General features: G+C 41.0%; 2 long non-coding RNA genes across 16 annotated transcripts in view; one reads left to right on the top strand and one right to left on the bottom strand.

Moving 5' to 3' along the window:
* The window catches only part of LOC119141575, a 27219-nt gene extending 3933 nt beyond the window's left edge, over positions 1 to 23286 (bottom strand). The window contains exons 1-9 of one of the 15 annotated variants that reach the window (XR_005101963.1): positions 22453 to 23284; positions 19897 to 20027; positions 13254 to 13320; positions 11540 to 12936; positions 8931 to 11226; positions 7525 to 7628; positions 4701 to 4874; positions 3449 to 3984; positions 931 to 1033 (exon numbers count right to left, since the gene is read on the bottom strand). This is a non-coding gene — a long non-coding RNA (uncharacterized LOC119141575). Of the gene's footprint in view, positions 1 to 930; positions 1034 to 1143; positions 1234 to 3448; positions 3985 to 4700; positions 4875 to 7524; positions 7629 to 8930; positions 11227 to 11539; positions 15757 to 19896; positions 20028 to 22275; positions 22421 to 22452 lie in introns of those variants that run through there. The other 14 variants (XR_005101964.1, XR_005101973.1, XR_005101962.1 and 11 more) reach the window with 14 other exon arrangements.
* Positions 22599 to 24465, top strand: LOC119141576. The gene is made up of 3 exons (XR_005101976.1): positions 22599 to 22668; positions 23305 to 23403; positions 24208 to 24465. It is a non-coding gene; the product is annotated as an uncharacterized LOC119141576 (long non-coding RNA).

The raw sequence follows: 24465 nt of genomic DNA, 5'->3' as shown, positions 1-24465 counted from the left end.
TTTACATTTACCCCTGCGGTTCTCTTCAGAATGTGCATTAATGCCTTGGGGGTACCCAGTGCCCCCTGAACTCCTGCACTGCCCCCACGGAATGCTAACAACTGCTCTAAACGATGCCATTAACAACAAACTTCCTCTGTATCATCTTAACCACAATTTCTAAGGATGCATTTTATATATGTATCAGCTGTAGCCCTGTTGATGCTCTGAGCTGTTAAAATTCATTTTTCTAACACATACTTGCAATGCCTGGGAGATATCTCAGCACAAGCTGTACAATTACTGGTATTTATCTTGAATTAAGGAGGGGGGAAGGAGGAGAGGAGGGACTGTGGGCACAGTACACATCAGACCCAGAGAGTTTCATAACTCCCAAGAGGATCTAGCGCACACTGTCAAAGTGAATGGTGTCTCACAGTTAATTTGGTTGGTGGCCAGAGGCTACAAATAATTCTCTTGCCCACAACCAGGGTTACTCAGCTGTATAATAAGGATGAAAGCCCTGGCTTCTGCAAAGACTCAGAATCATGGCCATGGTTTTGCCATGCAGGGGAAATGTTAAGTTATACAGAATTGTATAGGTGTTGCTCAGAGCTTACAATGTAATGCATTTCTAATTGTTCCTAAAGTTTAGGAGGAATAAAACAGTTAATCTTCATGATGACAAAAGGAAGCAGGAAAATAAAGTGACACACTTGAATGAACTGTGAGGAAATAAAGTGCACAACGTGATAATGCCATGACTCTGTGCTACTGCACATTTCTGGGCTGAAAAGATATGGCTTGATGGGTAATTTGTCATGCTGTGCAATAGAGAACAACAGTAAAGAGACTTCAGACAGAAGAAAATTACACAAATAGTAGGGTGGAAAGGTATAATTGAGGATGGCAAAAGACTGAAAGATAGACATTTAAAATTACTGTACTGACCTACTAAATGCACTTGGGCGTGGAATCCTGGCCCCACAAGAAGAGGCATTAAATGACTGCAGGCTGTGACACTGCTACAGGGTAATGCCAATCTTCCAGAACTCTTAAAAGATAAAAGCATCCAGTGTTAGCCAAAAAAAAAAAAAATCAGACCCTTGTTTTTTGCAAGCATGCACAGGCTGAACAGTGAATTTACAACAAGGGAAAATGTACCTATGGCCGTGCTGGTGCCTGGTATCCAGACCCATGGAACAAAGACCTTGCCACCTTCTTGTGAACCTCATGAGGACTCGTCCTCTGCCACTGGGACATATAGTACACTGTTAGAACAGCCCCAGGGAGCTGAGTATTTGCTGCTACTTCAGCTGATTTGCCCTCTTGCCACTGGAGAGAGGTTATACCCAGAGATACCAAGACCTAAGTTTGCTTCAGAGAAGCTAGCAGAGGCAAGGGCCAACACCAACGTGTCCTTCTCTGTTCAGTGTGTCCACTGCTGTCCAAACGCCTAGTTCCTTAGCAAAAGCTCCTGAGAGGAGTTTAAGTCTCTCCCTAGGACATGGAAACACGTACTAGAGACAGAAAATGAGATGCCTTCCAATAAGCCATATACAAATAACCTCCCTTTTGTCCTTCTTTTTGTTCTTATTTTCCCAGCACGTCGGTGACAGTGCACTAAGGCAGCAGCAGGAGACCTTACTTTTCCTTTTATTACTGACTGGTGTCAGAAAGATGCTGTGAGTGCATATGAAAAATATCTGAGCCCTTCATAACCATTAGGGTGAAGAAGGCTACCAGTGATGGAGATAAGGTCTGTCACTGATGGCCCCAAGTCTCCACGAATGTAAAATGTTTGTGTTACTAGGTAACTTCTCACGTCCACTGATGCACTTCTGTGTAACACAAAGAACACCACCAGCGCATTAACAGCTTTGTCTTTTCTTTGCTTCAGAAGGCTTTTAAATTCTACCTTCATTTCTGCGAGTTCTTTTATCCAAGAGACATCACAGCGCACATCTCTTTCTCCCTTCAGGCCTACCAGAAACACTAGGAAATCATTCTGAAACAAGCTTCCTAAGGTTTCCTCGTTGTGGATACAGTATGCTGGCACAACCGGGAAAGCACTGCTGATTTAATAGTTTGCCAGGCTCCTGAAGCACCCACTCTGCATGAAGCCTGAACTAAAGAAAGCCAGAGCAGCTGCAGAATGAGACACTATCCCATTGCGGAGATAGGCTAAACCATTTTGCTACTGTGCAAACATTTTGACCATAAAAATAAATGATCTAAATTGTGAAACTGTAGCTAGCCTCCTGTCAACTTAAATAAACAATGAAGCAATCCAGAGACTCCAATAGCAATTGTTGTTCCATGACCTACGCTTTCCAAAAGGCCACTTCTAGTGCATTTAAGTACTAAATGGAGAGAACACTTCAGTAACATAAGTTTCTGTGTTTGTTTATCACACATCATTTGGTATTAGTCAGGGCCTTGTGTGATTCTGGGGCAATTAAATTTGCCAGAGAATCCACCCACTGCTACAGATGCACACTGCAGGATGCAGACTGTCATTTTTAAAACTAAAAGGGGGGTGGGGGTGGGGTTGCCTTTAGTGGCAAAGAAAATCTTCCAGATGTTGACTGAAAATAGTCATGCAGAGATGCATGCCCAAGTTTGCAGGCAGCCTAACACGGTGGCTCTAACAGGCATGAACTGCCCCTTGATCTTAATTATTAAACCGAAAACTTGGTAGCCATTATTTAAATGATCAGCGATGCTAAGTATTTCAGACCTGCTTGTTATCCTAATCTCTCTTCCCAGACCTTCACATTCTTGCCAAATTTCAAAAATTTCAACTTCCCTATATCTAGTCCCCAAACCTTCTGTTTATTGTGCTGACAACTCGCAGTACCAATATTGCAGCCTGCAGCTCACTTAAAAATGAAAAATTGTCTGGCATAAAATCAATAGGATGCAATATAAGATTAAATGCCATACAATGCTGAATTCATTGTATCATTTCGGTAGAGACTTGCATATTATTTTTTTAACATACTTGCAGCAGTGCCTGAAGTCTCAATGTTTTGCAATAGAAAACTCCAGCAGAATTTAGGTCAAGTCAGCTGCAGCATGAGATAGGGTCATAAAGAAAGCATATCATAGTATGCCAGCCATAAGTAACAGTTCTGATTCAAGTCCTCATGTAAAATAGTTGTGTTGCACTCATGTATCTTATCCGTTTCAAAACCTGCGTGCTTTATTGACATTTCCCAGACTGTAGTATATGAATATAAAAGTAACACAAGATCCAGGACCTCAGCTGGCGTAAATTAGTGTCTGTTCAGTGGGAGTGATGCCAGTTGTGTTGGCTGAGGGTTGGTGCATGGAAAATGACTGGGAAAATATAGATGGAATTGTGCATAATGTTTCCTATTAGTAATCTTATGTTCAAGCATTCCCAAAGAAATGACAGGCTGTCTCCTTGTCCTCACAAAAACTAAAAGACAAGAAAAAAACTTACCTTCCCTTGAGGTTTACTCGTCGGTCAGCTACAAAAGTCACAGTTGATCAGTCAGGGGCATTTGCACCATTTTCTGCTCTTAGGACACAATTTATTACTCATCAACCTTGAGAAAGAAGTTAGGAACGAGAGAGGGAGTTGATCCTTGCCAGAGTGCAATCCTTCCCTTGGCAAGGTGAAGTTCCTGCACCATTCCCCTGGCACAGCTGTGTAAACAGGTATGCTTCTGGTCTGATTTATATAGCCGTAGCTTTAGGAAGAAGTCATGGAATGAAACCTTGGACAACTCTCAGAAGAAAAACTTCAGCTTAAAAAATTGTTCTTAGCACTTAAGACTGAATACTTTATTCACTGTAAAGTAGTCCTTCATGCCGGCTTTAATATGGAAAACAAACTCATATAATTGACAAAAGTGGTAAGAACACATGAGTGTACGTAGAACAGCTCCACTTCGCTTCCTTCTGGAGATGTTGGCTTTTCTGCTATTCGGCAGGGAGTGGTGGAGTGAGAGTGTTCAGAAGCAAGATAACTTTTACCTGAATAAATTCGTTATGAAATTAAAAAACAAACAAACAAACAAACAAAAAATTTCAAATTATGAACTGCTTTTATACACAGTAAAAAATCAGTAAATCAGTAAAAAAAAAGGCAACCAAGGGAAATTACAGGACTTGGGCTCATTTCACGGTATTTTGACTATACTTATGAGCTAAATAGTGGTATTTTGGCCTTACTAGAATAGTGGAATTTTCAAGACTGTTAGTTTTCATTTGAAAATGGACAAGGGCTACCCCTAACTACAGGGTCATAAATTGATCTCCCTATTTTATATTATAAGTAAGCTGGCTTAAGTTGGCAGAATCACCCAGCGAAGTAATTGCATTAACCCACAAACTCTTCCTCAAAAACCAGCATTTAAAAAGCATATTCTATAGCCTGAAGTTTTAGTTTCATCCTTATTTTCCCGACAACATTCCAACTCCCTTTCTCAAGCAGCTACACCCGTAGCCTTTGCCCAGAACGTTTACAAGAGGAAGCTAAGCTGCAGTTACTCCTTTCCTGAAAAGGATGTCCCATTATATTTCATAACCTGTCATTTCAGGGATAGAGAATGGAGCCCTGAAGCTCTCAAAACTATGCTTACATGTCTTCAGTAGCTCTAAGTCTGCATTTGCTGGACCAAGTGGGTCAAATCCATCACTCTGTCCTCCCTGATTCATCTGTGACAGAAGCAAGTACGTCCAAGCCATACCTCAGCAGATATAATCTGTACTTGATAGCTTTCTTCTCACTCCACTGCCCATGGCTGCTCTACACTAGGAGTCATACCAAGTTACGGGCCGGGCCAAGACACAGAAGTTGTGGCTGCACTGTGGTTGCTGCCATGCTGCCATGAAGAGGACTCTTCATCAAATGTGTGTCATTCCTGAAAAAAAAAAAAAAAAGCAACCCAAAAAACGAAGCCAAGGCATTCTTCCCTAGAGTCTGCATCTATATAATCTGTATTGCATTTCTACAAACACATCTGCTAGACAAGGACACGTTTTCCACTTCCATTTGTAATCTCAGCATGAACTCATCCAAACAGCTCTGCAGGACCATCCCAAGAAAAGGTGACCTAGGCAGACCCATTTTGTGAATCCTATGACTGCAAGCATTGATAAGGGAAAGGAAGGACCTGCCAAGGCCCTGAACACCCAGACAGGGTGTAATGGCCCTGATAAGCTTCCCCCAGGGACACCCATGCCCCTAGACCCAGGAGCTCCATTTAAGCTCAGCCCAGGGCCTTAATTAACTAGAGCTATGTTTTAAGTGCAGTAGTCTCTGGATGGACAGTAGACCTCTGCTGTGGATTGCTGTCTCCTGGATAGACCTCTGCTTTGCCAGAGCTTTGTCACCAGTCCCATCTTTGCCCTGTCCCCTGGATGGACAAAAGACCCATGCTTTGTCCCTGGCCCACCTCCTCCTGCTCCTGACTGCTCTCCGGGTCGTCCCTGGACCTGACTCATGACTTCATCCTGTGCAGACTGTCTGGACTAATTACAGTCTTCATCCTGGACCATATGACATTCACATAAAATCTAATTAGAGCAGCTCAGTACATACTTACCTCATCAGAAAGCTGGAAGCATTAATGTCCAAGCAATACTTGCCCAAAGTCATTAAATGACCAAGTGAGAGGATCGTAGTAAGCACCCTAAGTTTCTATTTTACATATCTTATCTATTTCAACTGTTGTAAATACTATTATAATCACTCCAGCTTCATGGCAGCTGATGTACTATACATGTTTGAGAGGGTGGTATCAATTAACTACGTTATCTATAATGCCATGCCTGCAATTACTACTACTTCACAACTTATCATTAATGCATTTGACAGGGTTTTTCCAAAGTAATATTTATTTAGAGGTTAATCAACATTCCTAAGACTGCCATTTATTATAATCTGATTTTGGATAATTGTCCAAATCAGTGGCTCTTAGAGGCAGCAGTTTTTTCTCAGTCTCAATGAATACGGTACATTAATGCCAAAAAACAACAGAGGATTAGAATTACATTTTTGTACATGTAAGCGGCTAGTGCAAAACTCAGTTCTTCAGAATGAATTCTGCTATATTTTTTTCTGCCTGCTAGTTGGAAGGCTGGATAATGCTTGCAGCCATACTAAAAGCTGGGAGGGTGGGACAAAGAGAATAAGTCCAGGTGAGGTTAGTTCCCTACATCATTCCATGGAGCAGGAAAATGGAGTAAAGAGAGAAAGAACCTGTATAGTCACCCTTTTGCACTAGGAATTGAGACTGAGCAGGTAAGGAGTGGACAACAGCCGACATATCTGTACACAATGCAAAACATACAGACTTTAGCATGCACCTCCATAAGCCCTCAGATTCTGTGATAATAAATATTAAGTCCAGCGCTTAAAATATCACAAATGTCAGAATCAGTTGCCATGCAGCTCTAAGTTGGCATACAGGCATGCCAACAGCTTTTAATCACTTCCTCCCCCTCTTTGGTGCCAGATTCCCAACTGAAGCCTCAGACAAGCACACACGACCCGGTATTTTCCTGGCGAATTTCACTTTGGCAGATATGCTATCTGAGCAGGCGGCAGGTACATTCCCAAGACTGCCCCTGAACTTCTTCCATTATTACAAACTCTGTAGGTTGTTAGAGATGCCCAGTTAAACAACTTCACACATTTTCTTAACATATGTAGTCTAGAATACCGCTCCTCCTGTTCAAGTAACTGCTGAATCACTCTAGAAAATCCAGGATAAAGCACATACACAAAAAGGATACCTTTAAAACTTAATAGTTGAAATTTTGCAACTCACAATGAAAAATCTTAATGACAAATGTTAGGCAACATTGCATATGGCTGTGGTACCAGATCCACTTAAAATAATAGTTTTCAGATCAACTATTCACGTAGTATGAAAGGCTTAAAACACGAAGGAGGCCCATTTACCGGTTTATTAGCAAGCACCTTTTGTGGACACCAGGACAAGTGCAAAGTAAACCTCTTACCTATTGAACAGGACATATTCATAAACCTGGAGCTTGCAGGAGTTTGGGAGACCACAGCAAAATATAAAAAATGGTCTGCAGGAACAAGAGCTGAATCATTTTTACATGAAACTAGGAATGCCTCATGAAACCCTTTATTCCGCTGATCTTTTCCAATGTTTATTATAAATACTTCTTTTCAAATAATTAATTTGACAATACACCATATTGCTGATTTGCACTAAAATGTTTTAATTCTAAAAGCTTGTAACATTTTGAGGTTTTCGGGTTTGCTTTTAGATACTGTCTATGAATCATTCCCTATCACATTTATACTTCAATTCTCAGGCAACTATACTGGCAATTAGTATGTAAAACAGTTATACAAAACAGCAGATCAGTCTGTAATAAATCATACTTTGGCAGAGAAGGTCACTATTAATTTATTACTTTAAAGTAACTTATAATCAGTGTAACTGTTCTGCAGTAAACATTCCTGGGGAAGCTCTCCTCTTTCCTCTGTTGACAGAATCCTGGAGCGCATTTAAATTAATGGCATATACGTACCTAAGTTCCCACAGACTGCAGCTGCTCACTCCTTCGGTGCCATGGTATAGATCTATTCACACATATCCCAGAACCACTTTTTGCTTTTTTAACTCCAACAAAATCTAGGAAGACAGGTTTGTAGCCAGTTAGGTATCTGTAGATCCTAGAACAGGGCTTCCTATGGAACCAGCCCGTCATCCAACACCCGCACACGAACACCGTGTGACAGAGGCAGCGCTACAGCCTGCGCTGAGCTGCACCAAGGCTGCTCTCCACCAGACGCCCAGTCTGTGCCCTACCACGCCATCTCACCCCTCCTGCCTGTACCCTTTGCATTCCGTATTACGCAAGCAGACTGGCTACCCAGTATTCTTGCATGTGTCAGAAATTACTTCCTCTGCCCACATTAGCAACTTCTCCCCACTGATTCTTTTAAATCTTTTAAATAAAACCTAGAGGTAGGGGCATTTGAAGTTCTTGTATAGGTGTGTGTATAGAGCTCTCTCAAGCACAGTAGTTCAGCAGAACCAGTAACTCACTGCAAGGTCAGACTTTTTTCTCTCATTCACCTGCCTCCCCTTCCCTTTCAGTGGTTTTAATTCTCCTTTTTGAAAAGTTGCTCTCATCTTAGGACATAAAAAATGGAAAAGCAGATTTTCTGTCTTCCCCACTCTGCCAAGGTTGGACCAGACGATCCTTGAGGTCCTTTCCAACCTGGAATTCCATGATTCTATAATTATCTTTTTCACTGCCTTCAGCTGCATTTATACCAAATCTGACTGTTTCGGCAACACAGCATGCATCTCCCTCTGGCTACGAACAGCCATTGCCACAAGCAGAATTATTCCTGCTTAAACACCCTCTCTTTCTTCTGATTCCTTCTATACCTCCTGCCTCACTCTGTATTTAGTCCATATTCTTTCCTAACTTAGGGACCTACACATTTCCAAACTTTTATTGTGCAATTTAATTCCTAAATAAAGTTCTTATACTTTGAAATGTGGCTCCCTACCACCGCTAACAGCCACTTAACCGGACAGACATCTCACCTTATTGACCTTAAACCTGCCCTACGCCCTTCCCTCAAAACTGTTCAGAATACTGCAGCTAAACTTGCCTTTTTCCTACAGCACCTCTGTTGTCTAACTCAAAATTTACTTTCTCTTTGGGAAAAAAATCCCAGCTCCCCTTCTGTATTAGGAAAACTGACATAACAGTGCCCTCCCTCTCGCTTGCCAAATGCATGTTTACATCCCTTCTGCTCACAGACTGCACAATAGTGCAGGGAAGGCCACATGCAACTTCTCGTACGTATGTTTAGTGCTGTATGCACATATTTGGGTACATTTATGAATGGGGGGTTTCACAGGATCACACTGCTATTGTAACTATGTATTTCCCTCCTGGCAGCTGTCTGCTCTTACCAGTGGAAGCAGATGCTCCGTTTTCAGCTTTCCCACCCCTTTTCAAGCCCAAATTTGAGGCATCTTTGTTGTGCGCAAGTTCTCCAAATGCAGCTGCTTTTTAGTCAGTCATGTTTTTTCCTCGGTCCTTTTCAGCTGGGTGTGTTTCAAGTATAGAAGAGTCAGAATTTAGGTCCTGTTTTCGTTCTGATGGCTCCAAAATAACATGAGGTGCTCCTTAGAGAATTCCTTGTCTACATTTTAGTCTGATGCTGATCTTTAAAAGCCTTCAAACAACTCAGTTCACTTTTCTTTTTACAGCCATACTCCTCTCCTTATACGTTTGCCACATTCTTAAATGTTTTCCTGGGTTTTTTCCCTGCTTATTTATTGTATTTGATCCATAAATTCAAAGAGCATGCAATGAGCCTTTATGTTTGTGAAGTACATGTAAGTTGATGGTGCTATAAAAGTGGCCTGAGGAAAACTAAAATAGTAATAATAAGCTGGGCATATGATGATCTAGAGTTGTATAATATGCCCATTATCATACGATCTGTGCATTTTTGTCATAGCTTTTTAGCACCTGAAAAACTGAATATAGGCCAAATGTTGTATCTCTATTTTACGTGATGGAGAAGGGAGACAGATTTTATCTGCAATATGCTCAGGCTGACTTTCTAGCATTTTGGAAGTGATTCTTTAACAAATGCTAGAAAAAAAGACATCTTGGATTAAAAAGCTAAAAATCATAAAGCTGAGAACATATTACTTAGATGAAGATTTCTGTGCCCAAGTGATACCACTACCAATTCCCCTCATCCCTTTCTTTCCCTGAGATCTGCGGCTAGGAAGAATCACATTTTTGCCCCTTACATAGTGGCAACAGGGCAAATCTTGTTTCCCCCATTTCAGCATGGCAGTGTCAGGCCCAGCCTTCACTGTATTTTGCAGTGCACCTGAGTAATCCTGCCACTCAAGTACGAAACTGAAATTTTATTTGTTCAGGATGATGAACAAGGTCAGAGCTTCCTTGTCCACGCCACACTGAATGCACAGCAGGCTGAGCTGAGACTAGTCTCTCTTTCTACTTCCCCAGTTAGCACCCCAGCAACCTCGACCTTGTAGCAAGGACAGGCACATGATAGAAGGGAAATGTACAAAATTGTCATGTGTGCTGCATCCTTCCACGGAGGCTGAAAGTTTCACCTCTCTGATATGCTTAGTTGGCTCAGAGTGAAAGTTCTTGAGAGCAATCACAATCCGAGGTCTCATGTGGCAATCTGCAGAACGAATGGGCCAGACCACAGGCAGATTACCCACTGATTCTTCTGCAGAGAGTCAAGCATGTTCAACTGGTCCACACCATAATCACAGTTCTTAAACAAAAGCTTTACACATTTGTAAAGGCATAGACATAAATAAAGGCATAAGCCTGACAGGGAGAAGCTAGCGTGTGAAAAGGTAACAAGTTTCATTAGATAGCAAAGTTTGACAGAGTTTCTAAAAAGGCCATTCCAACCTAATCAGTGGAGAGAGTATTTGTGCCATCTGCACTCAGCAGGGACTGGGCTGTCAAGAAAAGGTGGCAAATAAAAACAGTAACAGCAGTAAATGAAAATAATATGTAGAGATACAAATGTAGCAAACCAAAACTCTAAACCAGTTGGATTTCAGCGAGAATTACTGCATCTCTCTCTAGACAGAAATGTGTTTTTCTGATAGCAATTGTAATTAGCAAGGCATTCCAGTGTTCCAGCCTAGCCCAGGTGAAGAAAATGTTTTCCCTCAACAAAATTAAGACAGGATTTTTTAAAAATACATACAGTACGTTAACTCATGGATAGCAATCACTCGTTTTCATACTTTGTAAATCAAACTACACTGGAAGTGTGCATCAGTTGTACCAGTTAATAGGTGGAATTCTGAAAGAGTTTTGAATTTGAGCCAAGGCAACTTTGACATAACTACATTTGATCTGCAAAGGATCTTCTTCAGAATGACAGTTTTTAAAATAAATGTGGTTCATGACTATGCTTCTTTCTCTGCATGGAAAAATGGAGACAGAAAATCCCTTATTTCTGTTAGTTCTTTGCTTTGATATTTTAACTAAGTAGTGGGGCAGACAATAGGAAAATTATTATTTTGCATTTGACTTACTTCTGTGCTAAAGCATCTCCTTTATCCTCAAGTCTTTTGGTTTGGTTTCAAAATGACTGTTAAGCTCTTAACTTCTGTGGCCCACTAAACAGCGATACAGGTGGGTATGGCTGCTGCCAAAAGAAAGTAGTCTGATTTCTTAGTATTTTTCCTAATCCTTTTTCAGAAAGACAGAAAAACAGACTAGCTTAATGCAATTAAGAGCTGTGCCTAAGTCTCATGGTAATATGAACTATGATCACTGTTCTTCAAACAGTAATGGATCATCAAAAATTTCAGAATTTTCATTCATCAGGACATTTTGAATGTTGTTTTTAATCTGAGAATGACAGCTGATAGGAGGCTTGAAATGAAACACGATTTTATCAAATATGATAAAAAACCTGGTTCTTTATTACGACAGATACAAACGCCAAGATCCAAGCTTCCACAAAGTACCTCCTGTGTAATTATTGAATAAAAACACTTACTTGGTATTTGGCTTTTAAACCCTGAATAAGAGAAGTATGTTTTGAGAGAGAGGTACTTAAAACGTTTCCATGGATACGGGATGATGCCAATCAGGTCCATGTTTTTATCTGAAGGGGTGCCCCTGCAGAGACATACAGCTTAGTGAGTGGTTGTTTATACAAGCAAGTAAATAGGAACCTTGTTTATTTTACAAAGAGCTCCTGACCCACACTTTTTCCCCATTACTTTTTTAGAAGGAACATTTTGCTCTTTTTAAAAAGTATATTGTTGTAAAGTACACAGTTTTGAAATTTTCCCTTAAAAGTTGTTTTGAGTTTATGGCATAGTTTTCAAGCAGAAAATGGAGTATCTGGGTATGTTACTACCAATCCTGGCAAATCTATGTTCGTGACTTTTTTTATTAACTCTGCAAGACATACTGATGCAAATTACATGTATTTCAACCACCAGAAGCCACTTCCAGGAAGGAGGGAAAAAAATAAAAAAAGCAAGGGGCAGATATAAATGATAAATACCCTTACCTGAATCCAATAAGGACAAGAACACCAAGTTTTGATCGCTTCTCTCAGAAAAGTCTCCATTTACTTTAGCTCCCATTTTAAAAGTAGTTGGTTCCTAGATTCCCACTGCATAAGTGCTACGAACACGTAATTTTGACATCCAGTCTCTCAACACTGCATGCTTTCTAATTTTGGGAATGAGATTAATACCTCCTATTTGAGAGGTTTTAGTCTTCTAATATTTCTTTGGATAAAAAAGCACAATGAGTTAGTGAAAAGAAAGGCCATCAACTTTAATACTTAACACAATTTAATAACCTGAATTGAAATATGTGTGTGCTGTATTTCCATTAAAAAAAAAGTTTCCTTCCAGCCACAATTAATAGAACAAAAACCCATCTTGTTCAGAGATTATTCCAGGAATACTGTAATTTTAACATCTATGTAAAGGAGGAAAGTTTTTTGCCACGTACAAGCAATTTGGCCTTCCTTCTTCTCAAAGAAGCGATTCCTGGATAAGATGACCGATTTGCTATTTTCCATTTGAACTCGCAAGCGTACTTGGAAGGGGGACGGCAATGCTGTGTTCATTTGCCAGTGCTGACAAAGGTCTGCTTGTCAGTGATACCTTTTACAGCTAAATTTACTCGGGAGTGACAGAAGCAGGTGCACCTTGGCCTGCCAGACACTTGTGCACCCGCATCACGCAGCCTACAGGTCAACATCCAAAGGAGAAAAAGCCCAGGGCTGCGGAGCAGAGGGTGAGTGAGACAAACACAACCCAAACTGGGGGGTTTCTCTTCAAAGCCAGCTGGTCTGGCTTTATTCTACAGGAATTTTTTTACCTGCCAGTTTGATCAACGAAGCCCTCAGCAGGTGCTGACGGGTACAACTTCCTGGAGAAGCAGAAGAAGGGCACTGGTGAGTTTTAACAGAGAAAACGATTAAAAAATGATTTTTAAGTCTTTGGAAGTTGCTCTGCTTGCCACGGCACTGGGTGATTGGGCTCCAGGCTCATGGCTACGCTTACAAAGCTTTCTTCAAGAGAAAGCAGATAAGCTTTGTAGCATGCTTTGCATTTTATTTGATACGGTGCTTGATTTTAGCTACTGTTGCCAAGAAAAGTTTCTTGAAAGTGACTGGATATTTATAGTCAGTTTCTTTCAAACTATTTCTATGAATCTAAATGGAAAGAACATAGAGGATTACATACAAGAACATCCGAATCCAGACAGCACTGGGGGTGTACTCGGTGCCTCTCCTCCGCCCCCGTCTGCCTCCTTCAAAATAAAAAAGTTATCCTCGTAATTTCCAAATAAATAGAAAGGATGTGGTGTCTGTAGACTGTTTCTGGTATTTGGAGCTTCAGCAGACATTCCAGAGCCTTACAAACTCCTTCTAAACATCAGCATAAGATTACTTTGTGATAAATATGGGAGTGAAATTAACAGGGTTTAGAACATTTTACAAGACTTGGTAATCAAAGGATTATCACAAAAAACTGTTGCCTTTCACTAAAGTGAAAAGGTAAATTACAAAACAGAGGCTACATGAGAGCACTGCTGGGCATGATGCTTTTTAAAGAAATCATAAATTTACACAACTTGCCTTATTTTAAAACCACAAATTATGCCCGTGTGTGTATTCTTTAATTTGTGTAAGAGCTGGGAAACTAGACGAAGGGGAAAAAAAGGATTTATTTTTCTAGAACAATAAGTTTTCAATTAATGTGAAAATGTAGGAAAATGTGACCACATGTTAAAATAAATATTTTGGAGGGGAGAAAAGCATTTTTATTATGATTTCTATTTCAAGAACTCATTCTTTTAACTTTGTTTCACAGTATTCATTACAAATTGTTGTGTTAAATTGAAAACATTTATTTAAGCAAGTAAACAGACAGAAAATTTGACCATGATTCTTTTCAAGTAAACAGATTCCATATTCACAATCCACATGCACACCATAGAAGACACTAATGGGACAAAGAAAGGAATCATATGTCAATATACAGTTGAACTATTTCTGTACTCAGTATTCCCAGTATGCCAAAATGAATGATTTATCAGCAATGGATAGCCTAAGATTAGGCTAAATAACACCTGAAGCCCTTTCAAACAACCCTGTTCTGTGATTTTTTTTTCAGCTAGGCTGCTTGGTGTGGGACTGGTACAGCTGACAGGGAACTCCAACCTCAGCAGAGGTAGATCAGGCCTTAATCCTCATCTGTTTTCTTCATTTTGGGAGACAAGAGAAGCACAGCAGAGATTATTTTTGTTTCTGGAATGTGCTATATGAAAATAATCACAATCTTGTTTGCTATAAGAATATCCTACTGTATGTGAGACTAAAAGAGCAGTAGAATAAAGCACAGCTAGTCAGAGCATAAAGTAAACCTCCAAATAAGAAAGATACTTTCTCGGATGAAGTATGAAATGTAAAACAAAACAAAACCCGCAAAACTAGAGCTGCTATTAAACAAGAAATGCCTGTAAAACATTGCTGTTTCATGCATAACATTTGTAATGTATGGAAACCAAATCCCCTATAGAGTCATTAAACCCAAGCACTGTTAAATCTGAAGACAGTAAATAGGAATGGCAGTTCCTAGGAGTTAACTAGACATTCTACATGCTGCACTAACCAAGAAAAACATATAGCCTTTGGTTTAGAATCTTTAGTTCTGTATACTGTACATTCATTACCATTTTACTGTATTGAGTTTAAAGGCTCAGAAGTAGTAATTAATGTGACAAACTCCTGGATAATTTAATGAAATTCCAATTATGTCAGTCTGCATTTCACTGAATTTGGGGGAAAAAGTATTTTGTAAATAAAACTTCAGTACAGAATGTTTTACTTTTCTAGAAAAATATTGTTTAATGTTGCAAAAGGTAGAGATTACACACTAGATAACGTATACCATTAAATTCAAATAAGGGCCCTTTACTGGTCTTTTTGTTTCTCAGTTTTCTCATCATCCCATTTAAGTACATTAAGTGAAATTCTAAAATATTTCTATTATTAATGAAATACTGAGAGGTTAAGAAATAGGGAAACTGTATTTAATTAATGGAAACTTTACTACTATTTCAGATAGAAACAGAATCAGCCCTAAAATGGCCAGTACGCTCATTTATTTCTTTACTAACTATTCCCCATCAACTAAGAGCTCTGTTGTTTGTTTTGTAAACTAAGGCAGTTTATTCTATAACTATCTTTTTATCTTCTTTATTTTGAAAAGCTACAGTCTAGCTCAGCTTTCAACCACGTTTGTCTTTTCCAATAAATCCAAGCTTTAGTGTCAGGAAGACATCTATATTAGTTATTCCGTAGTGTGTGTAAATATAAAATGGGATTTAACCACAAAGCTTTGGCAAAACTCATAATTTAATGACTCTGTATTGTGTTCTTCAAAAGCTAATTCAAGGCTTTTCATACAGCGTTATATGGCATTTTCAAAACATATTGTGTCTATTCTCCTTTCACTTATGCTGGTGAAAACAGTACACTTTCCACTGAAGGCCATGAAGTTGCATTTAAAAGTTTGGTAAGACGATGAACTGCAGTATAAAAGTTAGGGGGGGAAAGTAGGATGAATTGCCTTAAATACTGCTTCATATATGAGCATTTAAAACATGCAGATTTTCCATTTTATGTTTCTGTTATAAATTTAAAGTGTGTGTGTATATATATATACACCTTTGTATCTAAAGTGTTTGTATGTACATGTATATATAAGCATATACACATACACTTTAAATTTATAATTATTTTTCTCTTGGTACAGTAAGCAAAATCTTATTCTGCTCTATATATATATATAACTTTCTTCAAGGGCTTTTATTAATTCTTTTTTGCTGTTCCAAAATCCATTGGTTATTGGTGTGAGACTGCCTCCCTGAACAAACACACGCATGTTAGGAGAATTCAGTCTGCTGGCAATGTACTGAGCGCAGCCTCGCCTGGGGTCTTTGTCACCCTTAAGCCATTGCAGTGGCAGCAGAGGGACAGCTCTGCAGCCACTCCCCACCCTGCACCCCACTGTGGCCCATTCCCATGTGAAGACACCCCTGGCATTGCCCTACCACTCCCCACGACTGCTCGCAGCTCCTCCCTGCTATCCCATTTCAAAAACGCTGCTGCACTGTACAGTTCACTATAAACGAGGTAACATGGACAGGCCTTGCAGCATGCCCCTTGTCACACTGTGCAGATACACAAGCTCTTAACTGAGTTGTCTTCTCCAATGGAAAGTGCTAAAAATTTACTGCATAGTCAAACTGGATTTTGTTCCTTTGAAAGCAACTAGCGTTATGAGGCAAGTACTTAAAGTACCACTTAAGAAATTTTCAATAAAGACAAAAGCAACTGTGCATTCTACGCGTATACTCTAAAAGCACCAGATTCCAAATTAAGTTCAATAAATAGAGCTTACAAAGGATAAACATCCAGATCTAAACTAAGGTATACTAGTATGCTGGGAAGCACATAAAACAACTGCACAGAATGAATGAACTAGCAGTTACTGCTTTCTTCATAAGTATATATACATAGGAATGCTAGTTCTACACATATACTTAAAAGTTGTGCTCACAGCATATGAATCCAATGTTAACATAGCTGATGCACTGTACCCTGAAACATGACATCTGTCACAGCAAAAATGTTAAAAGCTGATACCTACCTGCTAATGATTAATTCAGCAAAACAAACCTTTCATTTTGGTTTTGGTTTGCTTTTTTTAAAAAGCAAAAGAGCTCTCTCCCCCAATCATTTTCATCTCTCTCTATTTTCTTTTATTGCTATACCAATAACAATACAGAGGCATACAAAATCAATGGTTCCTATAGTTCTTGCTAGAGATATCTGCAGCATGCATTCTTTCTTCTTTGCTTTCTCAAGTGGTAGCAGGATACTCTCTATCCTATATAACTATATGCAAATAGCCTTTTCCCCAGTATCAATCCATCTCCTCAGCTTGAAATTACTGTAGTAGAATGCTTGGTAATAACAAATTAATATCATCTGCAATAATTGTAAAAATTAATGAAGAGTCTACTAATGTGGAGAAAAATAGAAGAGACTGAAATAATCTACTTGTGTATCAGGAGATAGTTCCTACCCTTGGAAAGATATGGCTGTCCATTTAATTATGTGTCCTTGCACTAACTGACTTCATTAGCCATTCAATCCTCAACCACTATGCTTTTGATAGCACTTTAGATCCTAGGCACATACAACCTAACTGAAATAAGATTTTGGTTTGTATTCCTCCTCAGAAATGTGAGGGAACTGGCTTTCACTTAAGGCAAAAAAGCACTTGTTCCTTTGTTCCTGGGAGAAACTATTTAAACAGTTTCAAAACTGCTGGGCTTAATCTGCAAAAAGAATGCAAGGAACTCCTTGTTGAATTGAATTTCAGTTTAATCCAGAAATTCTTAACTTGTCTGTTCCCCTTAGCAGCAGTCCCTTTTAAATTATTTCTGCCCATATGCCTTTTGCCCCATCTTCACCCTACCTGAACACCTAGACCCCAGGAGACCCTTCACTCTCACTTAAGAGCTAGAAAATCTCTTAACCCCCTTTCAGATATGTACCTGTTCTCCAGCCGTTGCTCCTTTGTCTGAGTCACAGCCAAGAGGACAACTAGGTCATGTCCAGAGATGCTAGCAGAAAGGGGCTTTACAGCACAGACCCTCCAACTATGGTAGATCTAAAAGCTAGTGCCACCGTAACTTAACTAGTTAAGTGTTACCGAAAGTTTAAAACTGGAGAGGGTAATGACACAGTGGGTCAGTTCAACAGGTTTTAATACACATTTAATTGGAGATTAATTGATTAATTAGTAAAGCACTTAAATTGTCTCTGCATGGTCCTTACTTGCCTGACAAAAATAGTAACCCCCAGTTTCAGAAACTTCTTCGATTTAGCAACCAGGTTTCTTCTCCTTTAACCACGTCAGTGTAGCTATGCAAAGTCACTGCTGAAATCAGATCTTGCTGGTCTGATTCGTGCAGCCTTGCAGAACGTTAACACCAGAAATGGGAACTTAAACCGGTCTCTATCACTCAGGACCTGTGCAAAGACGCTCCAAAAAGATCACACCACAGCAACAGTAAGTTCAGATTAAATACATCTAAACCAAAGTACATATCCAAACATAACCTCTGAGGCTTACTTCCCTTTTAACCTCAGTAATATCAACTTTTTAAAGTACTTCCATGGGAAGAGTTATAACCAATGACATCACAGCTGGAGGCTCATGGAAGTTTTAATATAGACGAACATAAGTGGCCCAAGCACATCTAAAAGCTGACCCAAATATTGTGCAATGAAATTTTATGGCCACAGAGGTTACAAGGTTGTCTTCACTTATCAACAAGAGCTGTCAGCCCTCACAAGGTCTCTCTAAAATATCTAATAAACGTTTTATATTAATTATTGTTTTGATAATAGATATATTAGTATTACAGCAGCAGGTAGAAGACACATTTATGGATCAATACTTGTGTTTGGAGCTGTTAATATGCGAAAGAAAAACAATTTAGTACTGAGGAGTTTCCAAACACCTAAAACCAGTGGCACTTTCTCAAAATGTCCACAGAATACCCTATTATTTCTTTGTATCTGCATGCAAGCATATCTGTTTAAAAGTTTGCCAACAATACCTTTATCCCCTCATTCCATGTACTAGTCTATTGCTGTTGTATTCTCTACTCAATTTATGCTGCAAATATCATACAGCATACTCTGTTACAATATGCAGGATGACTGACCTTGAAAATGTGCGTATCATTTACTCCAACTCTGGTTCCAGAAAGTGGTACACAATTTGAAATAAAGGCAAATTGTCAGAGAAACAGCCATAAAACTGGGTGCTTAGAGAAAATATACCTCTAAGTATAGTCTGAAAAACTTTTGAGAATTGCATTTCTCAAAAAAAAACCCAAACAAACAAAAAAGCATGAGTACCGTAACAGCAGCTTTCCATGGGGTACACTGGAATTGGTATATGTAGCCAGGACAGGGCACCATAGTGGCCTTCAGCAACAGGAGATGAAGTTGACCAATGTTCTTCTACCCTTAGAACGTGTTTCGTTTGAATTTTGTTTGAATTGTGGCTAGAGGCCTATCCAAAACAAATCTCTGCTTTGCTTGGCCCTCAAAATTACCATGAATCTCATTGTCTACACAGATGCAGATGCTGATCTAATTTGTAGCAGCTGCAGAATACTTAATTAAGCCTTTTCTGGCCATCTATGGCTGTCTGCTTCTGTATCACATCATCATGCAGTGCAAGACAGACAAATGCTTGAGTATCACACAATTAGCACAGGGGTGCAATCATATTTTTTGTTTTGGGTTGTGCATTTTTTGGCAAAGTATCTGAAAATATCACAATACCTTAGTGAGGCAATTCCATTTCAGGAAAAGAGAAGGAATGCACAGCCTAAAAAAACCTTCCTACCACCCCCCAACCTCTCCCAAAATGAAACGGGATCACAGGGAGATTCCCTTTATTCAGCTGAGGGCAATCACATGGACAAGCAAATGCGGTCGCAGTAATGAGAAAGGTGGTCCTTACTTAAAATGCTAATTCTGAAACTTAACTTTTGGGAGCCTTTCTTCTTGGAGGGAAATAGGAAGAACTGTCCTAGCAGAAACTCTTTTTGAAATGACCAGCTAATGGTGGAGAGGCTTAAACCTTCTAAAGCTGCATAAATTAACAGTGAAATACACAGTTATCTTTCCCTGCATCTACTATAGAGGCGTTGTGTGAGGTACTGGAAGGCAGAAAAGATTTTAAAGACAGGGACTCCCAGAGCTGTACTTTGCAGTTAGCAGGAACCTACCAGATCCGTTCTGTAAATTCAAGTGTCCCCGCAGCTGCTCTGATTTAGTCTTTGGTTGGACACAGGCCCTTCAGAGTGACTGAAGTGCAGGACATCTCCCTCTGGCAGGCTCTTCCATATTACCAACCGATCTGAACAGTAAAGATACCATATTTCTTGGGTGAAGGCTGTTCAATAATATAGGTAGACTTTAATCACAGTTGTATAAAACCATATGATAAATTAAACTTCCACCAAATGCCCTGCTTTTTGAAAAAAACCCTAATGTTTCTCAGGCATATGAGGATGCAGAATAATCAGACTAGTGAACAGCAGTTCACGAAAATGACAACATTTCCAAAATTATTCTTCAAATACATTCCTGCACTTAAACCCTATTAAGATGGAGAATTGATTCCAAATTTCCACTCTAAGCTCATATTTTATCTATTTTTATATTTTTGCATAGGGAAAAAAAACCATTTAGCTTGAAATTTCACCTAACTTTATGACAGAAGAGACTGGGGGGGAGGGGGCTGAACTGAAACTAGTTACTGAGCTTTTAAGTTTATCTGACACTACAGTTTACTAGTTACTGAGCTTTTAAGTTTATCTGACACTACAGTTTTGCTTGCTGATTTCTGACTAGCACCAAAGAACTACAAAACCCTTGATACATTTCTTCAACACAAGTCTAGACTCACATTTTTGGAGTCCCTAAATCTCAACACAGGAAAGGTTAGTAGGTTAAATTCTTCCTGCAGTTACACTGACTACATGTGTTGTCCCCCTAAAATACATACATGTATATATAAATATGTAGATTTGGTGGAACATTACCATAGGACGATGAAGACATCTGAAATCTTACTGAGAGACAGTGGCTGGTACAGGAACTGGAGTTACAGCATAAGCAAAGATTAATTCTGAGGCAGGAATAGGATCTGGGTGGCCACTGATGTAGGGCCAAGCTTCAATTTTAGGGTCTCATCTCAACCTCTCAGAATACATTTGATTTCAACAGACTTTAGGAGACTTTGGATGTGGTGCAGGAGTTTCACAGCACCCCAGTTCCATGCCAAGCATGAGATTCAAAATCTCTGTAGCTGTTAACTCCTTCAGATGAAAATTCAGCCTAATTTTCAAACAAATGACAGACCTCAAGCCTATTTCCAAAAAGTGTGTGTAGCAAACAAGAGTGGTTATCACAAGGTCCAGATCTGACTCTAGTATCAATCTGCATTGTCATTGACAAATTAATAAATACTGCCTTTACACTTTTAGGACAATTTTAGTAATATCTAATCTTTGAAAGAAAACATATTTGTCTATGAAGTTACCTCCTCTCTCTAGTTTTAAAACTGTTAAAAAAGAAACAAAACATTACCATAAAAAAAAAATTCTTAGATGAAAATAAACTTTGGACAACTGTTTACGAGGCATTTAAAGGACAATACCAGCCTGCAAACTACAGTTTCAGAAACTGCCTTTTGTAACAATGAAACACTTCAGATTACTAGAACTGGATCAATTTAGCAAAACAAACAAACCCCCTTTTCATTGTTGACTTAGTGCATTTGGCAGCCTTTTTCCCTCCACAGTCAGTCTCTCCCCTGCAAAGGCCCTTGAAAAAATCAACAAGCACCAAAAAAGCCCATTTTTTTAAGAAAAAAAAAAAAGTGTGGGGAGTGTTAAAAAAGCAACTTCCCAAAAGCCTGGGAAGTAACAGATAATGCCAGAGATTAGTCTACATCCAAGCTCTCCATCGCGACTAGAAACACAATTTACGCTATCTTTCCAGGCATGGCTACCCCCTCCTTGCCACCACGGCCACAAGGCCGCTGACGGGTGGCCACCAACACCCAGCAGCCTCCCACCAGCCCCTGCTCAGTGTCAGCCATGTGCTGCTTGAACTCCTACCAGCCCTGCTCAGTGCTAGGGGCCTGCACGCCGCAGCCCTCCCCGCAGACCCCCGCAGACCCCCGGCTCCCGGCCTGGTGGGCAGCGGCGGCCTACCCAGCCCCGCGGGCCCTTGGCCACCATGGTTGGCTTGCACCTCCCGCGGCGTGCTGGCACCCCCGGGGCCTGGTGGCACCTGGTGACTGTGCTGCGGCCTCCCAAACCTGTAACACTTATTTATCCCGAAGGTCGGAGAGGTGGGCTAAGCCTGTGGAAGGTTTCGCAGGGGCCCGGTGGGGACAGAGCAGCCGGGGCGGGGCTGGGGCTGCTGCTCGCTTCCAGCCTTTCCCAGCGCCAGCCCTTGGCTGGGACCTCCTGCACCCCCGTCCCGCCTGAGGCTGTCACGGCCTCACGGGGCTTTGGCTGCCCCTCTCCGACCGCAGCGGCACCGCTACGGCTTCGCCGCCTCCCTCCCCCCGGGACCACCCGCTCTCGCGTTACCCGCCCGGCCGCGCTGACACCGAGCCCCGGCCCGCCTCGGCGCCTTCCCGCGGAAACGGGGAGGAGGCGGCGGCTGCAGCAGCAGCGGCAGCAGCAGCACCAGCAGCAGCAGCAGCTGCACCCCGGCACTGCCGAGCGCCCCCAGGGGCCGCCCCCACGCCGCGTGTGGCAGCTTACCTCCCCGCACGGCGCAGGGGCCGGGGCGGCCGGGCCGAGCCCCGCTGCCGCTGCCGGGGTCTCAGGCGGTGCCACGGGGAGAGGGGGGGGCGGGCGCGGCGCGCCTTGGGCCGCGCTGCCAGAGGAGATGGCGGGCGGTGGCGTACCTGCCGCTGCGGTGCCCTTCGGCCAGCAGCACCGGGCCGCAGAGACCCCCGCCCCGGAACAAATAAGTCAGTACATAACCAGAGGCCCGAGGGAATGAGCTGCCGGGGCGCGAGGGGTCGGGGCAGGGGGTGGTTGCCCCTCCAGGCCCGAGTGTGCCCGGGTGCCGGCGGGGAGCCCCCGGCCACAGCCACAGGTGCACAGAAAACCGGCCGTTCTGGTGACAAAATGGCACCCCCGGTGCCACCCTGCCCTGCCGTCCTGGCGGCACACCCGAGGCAACGCCTTCCTCTGCCCGTAAGAGAGGGAAGAAATTAATATGCCCAGCTTTAGCCTTTTCACGTTTGGCCTGGACTTTTAACTGGGTTTTGTTTAACAGCGGGACAGCCGCGCGCTCCAAAATGCACATAAAAGATGAGTCATTTTCCAAGTAGCGACCAGAGGATCTGCACTGTCCCAAAGCCGATAGCTGTGTGATTTTATGGACAGCGTAGCCTCCTCCCCAAGGTGGGATTCAGGTGGAGTTTATTACAGGTGCTGAAAACGTCAAGCTACTTACAAGTGACATCCCTTTTAGGCCTAAGTGCACATCAGTGAAGGCTCGTATTCTTTTCGTAGAAATTGTTTCATAAATCTCTTTAAATATATCTAAGTACTGTAAGCTTGCATTTTAATAACACGCTACTTTTGTGCTTTTAAACATCCAAGGTGCCGAACAAGAATTGTAAACTGTGAAGTAACTACTATGGGAAAGATTAAGTAAAGCATTGGAGGCGGATGATTTTGACAATAAAGAGGGTGTATGTGGTGAGTGTTTAATATTTATTGCATTTAATATTACAAGGTACTATTTATTGTTTTGAGTTTAATGTTAAAAGCAAAGCCTGGAGAGCAAGCTCTGCCGTGTTATGTACTTACAGGTACACCTGTGACAAAAGCTTTCTGTAATCGTTGCTTGATATGTATAACACCATTTTAGTAATGGCATACCATTTTATTTAAAGTTCGTATGTCAGCTGTGCCTACCTTGCAAATATTTTTTTGCAATTAAATGATTTTGGGAAGAATCACGTACATTTCAGCTCTTTGCAGTGACTTACAAAGCATCTAAATTGTGCTCCTGGAATATATACCCTATTATCTCTGAAATTATCTGAGTTTACATCTTTTGTTCATTATAAAAGCATATGGATTGAGGGAATATTCTGAATGAATGAAGAACAAATACAGTGCTGTTGAATAATCTTGTGGGGTAGATTAATCTATAGCCTCGATTTCTCTCAGGGTGGGTTGCTGTGGCAACCGCCCCAGCTCACTTTAAAATAATTTTGTAAAGCTCACTTCAAGCACTGCACCCAGCGTGGGCCAAGTTTAAAAGCAGCCAGACATGGGAAGAAGTGTTACACTGTGTTGCTCTTACAAATAGGGAGGTGGTGGAAGAGAGCGAGGCGTGGAGTGGAGTGGGGTTGAGCAGAACTTTAAACAGAAAATAGAAACCGAGCCACCCCAGGGTTAAGATGCAAAGGAGGTGGATCATTTCATAGTAACCTTACTGCTTTTCAGTTTAAATGGCATTAAAAGATGTAAGCTGGCAATCTCATTTCTCCTAAGGGAAAGATATGTTCTGCATCCACAAAAGAACAAAAACGGACTTTGATAATCATCTTCAAAGGAAATGTTACCTTGAGATAATCACACTTATAAGGGAAAGAGATACTTGGATACACACTTCATTCTTTGATAAAACTTCGGTGATCTGATTTTGCAATTATTAATTACATTTTGACTGGTGTCTCATTGTTTACGACGTTGCATACCTCAGGTGGTGGATTAATAAAAAAAAAAATTGTCAGCAGACCTGCACATGAC

Source organism: Falco rusticolus, chromosome Z (assembly GCF_015220075.1).
Source record: "Falco rusticolus isolate bFalRus1 chromosome Z, bFalRus1.pri, whole genome shotgun sequence".
NCBI classification, from domain to species: domain Eukaryota; kingdom Metazoa; phylum Chordata; class Aves; order Falconiformes; family Falconidae; genus Falco; species Falco rusticolus.
The sequence above is the reverse complement of the archived record's forward strand: the minus strand, read 5'-3'. Positions and strand labels throughout refer to the sequence as shown.